The sequence below is a fragment of the Neolamprologus brichardi genome, chromosome 22 (assembly GCF_056152115.1).
Source record: "Neolamprologus brichardi isolate AB-2024 chromosome 22, ASM5615211v1, whole genome shotgun sequence".
Taxonomy (NCBI): Eukaryota; Metazoa; Chordata; class Actinopteri; order Cichliformes; family Cichlidae; genus Neolamprologus; species Neolamprologus brichardi.
In genome coordinates, this window is record NC_142124.1 from 17,087,200 (window position 1) to 17,093,382 (window position 6,183).

Here is a 6,183-nt window from a genome sequence, read left to right on the forward strand (position 1 = left end):
ATCATCGTGTGTGATGTTTTTAAGTGTAAAAGAACTCCATTTTTTTCATATGATAGAGAAATGTCATCGTTTAATTTGATGTCTTTTTTTTTTTGTTAAGGTCTGCCAGGTAGAAAACACTTTGTTCCACAAAAAGTGAAGCTCTATGGCGCCTCATAGACATGCACTTACTTTTGCGTTCATTAAATAATTTTCTTTTTATGTTTCTGTGTTTTGTTTTGGGTTTTTTTTTTTTTTTTTTCCCTCCCCAAAAGCGGGTCTGAATGGAACTGTTTTCTTCCAATGTGCGACTTTTTTTTTTATTATTATTATTATTAGTTTTTTTTGTTATTTAATATTATATATATATTGACTCCAAAATGCAATCAAGACTGTTAATTTCTATTTGTCCAACCAAAATTGTTGTTTGTAATTATTGATGAAATATAATGTATGAGAAAAGCCAGGTGAATACTTGCTTAGTGTAGAAGAAAAAAAAATCCTTGCTCGTGTCTGTTAATTGTTGAGATTTTTTTAAAAATGTTTTTAATGCTACAGAATCATTCACTTTACCCTAGAAACATATTTTAATTTTTCTCCTTTCCACAGATGTTTTTGCTTTCTCCCTTTTTTTTGTTATTATTTCTTTAAGCACATACTTTCTAAAGAAACACGGATTGTTTGCGGGTTAAAACCTTGGAACAGCAGTATCTGTTCGTATGCAGTCGAATATACAGTATAGTACTGAAGTGCTGATGATACAGAAGATGTGTAACTTCCCTTCACACTCAGTGGAAGATGATATATTTTAGAGATATTCATACTCTTCGTGTCACTTTTACCTTCAAATCACTGTGGGATGGTATATATTATGGATCTATATATATATATATATATATGTTGAGAATATATGAGATAAATATATATATATATGAAGAATATATTATTTAACTAGTGGATTTACTTAATGGAACATTAACAGTCTGCTACAAACCTGCTGTGGCGATTTATTTCCGTGAACTTTAACCTTCCGCTTTCTGTCGCGCGCTCTGTTCACGCCGTGTGCTTGTTCATGACACCATCCTGTTGTCTTGTTTCTTCTTTTGATACTATTTACCATCCTACTGATTTTACTGTAATGAATGAAACTCAAAACTATGATGTATCATTTTAGATTTTATGCTGTATTTGTTATATGGACATAAAAAAAAAAAAAAACACACACCAAAAAAACACGAGAAAAAAAAAAGAAAAAAAAAAAAACCAGAGCAAAAACACTACAGATGTAAAGCAGAGGTTTTTTTTCCCCAGCTGTATTTTTTTACGCTGTTGCAAAAGGTTGTATTTTTCAATTTCTCTCGAACTTTAACAGTGATGCAAAACTCGGGCCGCCGCCTCAGTGCCCTCCGAACACAAAGCAGATTCAGGTTACTCTTTTTACGTTTTTATCAAGGGTTTTCAAAGATGGAACTACATTCTCCTTTTTTCTGTCTGAATTGTACTACTGTTCCTCTCTATACTACATTTTAAGAATAAAACTTTGATATTGCTTTAACCTCTTCGTGCGCTTCTCTTTCCTGCAGCGGCCCCCTACGGTTTTCTAATGATGGCCTCCCAAATCCTTTTTCTATTCGGAGAAATAAACCGAGCTCCGTCTATTCAAAACCCAGAGCACTGAACAACAAAGAGAAACATGACCAACCAAATCACTTTCTGATTGCTTTTTTTTTTTTTATGAAGTGATGGACCGTCTTGCAGTGGGATACATTGGAGTTCTCAGACTGATGCTCAAATTTAAGCTTAGTTTTCATGTTAATGACTACCTCTAAATTAATCATCTTGTACAGTTGTGACAATATTGTGTTTACAAAATCTGTACTAGAGCAAGCTGCACAGCCTCTGTGGTAGATCCTGCTCTCCAGAACCGCACTGTGGCATAATCGTGCACACACAGCCTGACTCACAAGATGAACGGTATCAGCTACACTAGCAAACATGCACTCACTACTTCATTAGGTACAACAGTTCAATTCAATTCAATTTTATTTATATAGCGCCAAATCACAACAAAAGTCACCTCAAGGCGCTTCATAGATACAGAGAAAAACCCAACAATCATATGACCCCCTATGAGCAAGCACTTTGGCGACAGTGGGAAGGAAAAACTCCCTTTTAACAGGAAGAAACCTCCGGCAGAACCAGGCTCAGGGAGGAGCGGCCATCTGCTGCGACCGGTTGGGGTGAGAGAAGGAAGACAGGATAAAAGACATGCTGTGGAAGAGAGACAGAGGTTAATAACAGATATGATTCAATGCAGAGAAGTCTATTAACACATAGTGAGTGCTCTAGTTTTTGTGGCACAGATTCAACAATGTGCTGGAAACATTTTTTTACTCCAAATTCTCACCCTGCCATCCACATGTCTCAGTAAAAATCAGGACTCATCTGAGAAGGTTTTTAAAGTCTTCTGTTGTCAAACTGTAGCCTCAGTTTTCCGTTCTCACCTGACAGGAGTGGTACCCGTTGGTCTTCTGCAGCTGTAGCCCGTCTTCTTCAAGGTTTCTCATGTTGTGCATTCAGAGATGATTTTCTGGTTGTGATAAGTGCTTATTTGGATTACTGTTGCCTTCCTATCAACTCAAAGCAATCTGGCTTCAACAGGACACTTTCACCCAGAGACATGCTGCTCGCTGGATATTTTCTCTTTTTCAGACTATTCTCTGTAAACTTCAGAGATGATTGTGTGGGAAAGTCCCCACAGATCAGCAGTTTCTAAAATACTCAGACCAGCCCATCTGGCATGGTGACCACGCCAGATTGATGCTCCATGCTCCATGCTTAAATGCATTAAGTTGCTGTCATTTGATTGGCTGATTAAATATCTGTGTTCATGAGGAGTTAAATAGATGTAACTAACAAAGTGGCCAGTGAATGTATTTTTAAACATAAGATGATGACATAACTTATTTGGGAAATAACAAACGCATTAGAAGAATAAAAAATAAATAAACAACAAGAACGACATGGAACCAGGCCGTGGCCTTTAGTGGAGGAGCCAATGACCTCCGGTGCCGTGGGTCAGCCACACCCAGCTTTCACGTCAAGGTTTATCTCTGTATTTTTCACAGATGAGATGCCATCATGTTAACAAAAGCTATCCAGAGACAGGTAGAGCCGCAGGTGTCACCAGGAACACGTGTCACGATGACACCCACACAGAGTCACAAGGCGAGGAAATGAAACCAAGCGCATTGTCACGGCTGATAGAAACTGTTTAATGGACACTGTGCACCACCTGTGGTAATATTAGTATTGTTATGATCATACAGGGATCATACACGGGAGGAAAATACACCCGGGACTTGTTTTAAACATGTTATGTTTTTCCTTGTGCTGTGCCGGGTTTGTCAGTGTTTCAGATAGCATGCTTCAGCAGTTGAAACTAAGAGTTTCCACTAACTGTTGAACACCAGCAGGTTGAGCAGGAGTGACACACCTGTGGTTAAGGGATAACAACAGCTGACAGACAGCCGGCAGTCAGGGTAACTCCTTTCTGGTGAACACATGATATTTTCTGAGATTTACTGATCCCTGCACAGCTTCAGGTCATGTTCGGTCAGCAGTTTACTGTGTGCTTATTTCTGTCACATTTTCCTCCCAATATAATAATGTCTTCTGTAAAGACAGGAAACAGTGGCGTCAGCTGATACCTGGAAGAATCCATCATCAGTAAAACATGTGTTATTTAATTTTAGTGCCTGATAGCACGGCCCAGAAGTCCTCTGGACTCTTATCAGAGGCTGGACACACAGATGGTTTTATCTTGCAATGTTCTGACCTTTGAAGTTGAAGTCCTGCCACCTGCTGGTAGGACCCGGTTTAGCATGAAGTTTAAGTTTTCCCCCCTCTGGCACCAGGTGGCAGCACTTCTCTGTGCATTTCTTCCTTCTTGGCCAAAAGTCATCCTTCTGTTCCAGTTACGCAGTGATACTGATCATGAACAGCTCGGTAGCTGTGCTGCTGAGTGAGGAGATGCAGTGAGTCTGTAATGCAGAGGTGCCAAACATAAGGCCTGGGAGCCTGAATCGATCACAGACTCCAATCCGGCACACTGGAAGGCTTTGGAAAATGTAAAGAGAGTATAGATTTAGAACTTTTAGCTGTATTTTCACAGGATTTAGAGCTTTTCCTACTGATAAAGACTCCCACCCCACTGCCATTCATACAACACTAAAGTAATTAAGCAATAAATAAACAACTCAATGACAGAAAAGTTCATTGATTTCCTCTATCTACTATAGAAGTATCTGTTTTCATTATTGTGGGTCTACTTTAAAAGAAACTTTTATAATTACAGGACAGTCTGGGCAATGAGCTACCAGAACATTTTCTGTTCTTTTACACTTTTTACAGAAATTGAGCTGTATTGTTGAACTTCTTCTTTTTATCTTTTTATATTTCCTTTCTTTTTTTTATATATTAAAAAATCTCAGCGATTCAGTGTTTGGTGAAATGATCCGGCCCACTTAAAATCAAAGTGTGCTGCATGTGGTCCACAACGTACGATGATCTTGACATCCCTGCTTTAATGCATCATTCCTTTTTAAATTTCTCATTTTAATATCCCTCAAATTTTATGAAGTTTTTAGCACATGTCAGTCATTCAGTGTGCATGTTTTAGACCACATGAAAATGACCCGATCAGCACTAAAATCCACAAACTTGATGCTTGCGCTGAAACGGACAAAATGCAAAGAGTGCATTGTTGCCGTTTTTTGCGGTGTATGCCGAGCCAAACGTTTATTATAAGTGTGTTTATTTCCTCGTGGGCATCAAGACTGCTGTTTGCTGTTTGAGTGCGATGTGTACACACAAAGAAGTAATCATCAAACACTGGCATTGTGGGCAACCACACACTGCCCTATTCTTTATCCTGTGTGTGTGTGTGTGTGTGTTCACGCGCGTGAATGTGTGCACAAGCCTCCTTCCCATTCACAGGCTCTTTTGTGTGTATATCTGTCAGCAGTGTTGTCTGCAGGCAGGCCCTCATTGTGTTGAACCACTGCTCCTTATTGACACAGGGCCCCTGGCGCTTCATGTTCCCATGGCCTCCCAGCCACGATGGACGGAAGGCTGAAACCGGAGCTCTGGACCTGGGGAGAGTTTGTTTGCACTCCCCTTTCTCTCCCCTGGTGCTCCTGGAGCTTGTGTGTACAGGGCAGCGGCTGAATGGATGGCAGCGTAGTGGAAGTGTGTGTGTGTGTGTGAGTAAAGGGGATGTTTATAATGTGTGTGTGTAGCCCATGCGTGGTAGCTTGGACATGAAAATAAAGTGGAACGGCCGGTAATCATAGGGTCCAAGCTGCAGGGGAACCCCACTGCCACACATTGTGTGGGCATGAAATGTGCATGCGTGTTCATGTGTGTGCATGTGGGTGCATGTGGGTGTGTTTTTGACCTTCATGATGTATCAGGCCATTGCTGTCCTCTCATAGGTCAAAGGGGGGAAAGACATTATTGGAGAAGATTATTCCCTGATCACCATTATCTCCTCTGTGACCTGCTGTGACCCTGCTCTGGATGAATCAGGTTCTCATGTGCAAAAATGTTCCCAGCAGGACAGTCCTGGTCGTCTTAACCTTTAAAAGCAATGAAGGATTAGATCATTTATCAAGGAAATGAACGATATGATTTGGATTTATGATCGTTATAGAAAACAAAGGATTCGGTGCTTCTGGATCTTTGAAACAAGGTTCTAAAAGTGGAATCTGAACCTCTGTGGAACCAGTCTTTTCCAGTCAGAGTACTGGAGTACCGTTTTTAGAGATACAGGGTTTAAATTTTAATGCTTATTTTCCAACTGTTGCAGGTTTTTATGAATTTTGCACCAATCACATTAAATAATTTAGCTGTTTTTAAAAGGATGAAACATTTCTTTGATCACTTTCTTCCACAGTGTCCTGAAGAGCTGGCAAACTTAGAGCCATTCTTTACTTAAGTAGAAGGACAGATACTGACAGTCAGTAAAAGTGAAAAAGTGCATGCTCTGGAATGTACTCAGAGTAGGAAAGTAAAAAAGGTCTCTAAGGGACGTTTCTACCAGCTATTTTTGTGCAAATGTAATTGAACCTTAAGCTATATTAACATTATATTAAAATAATATTATTATGAGTACAGTGGGATTCAGAAGGTGGGAGAACCCCA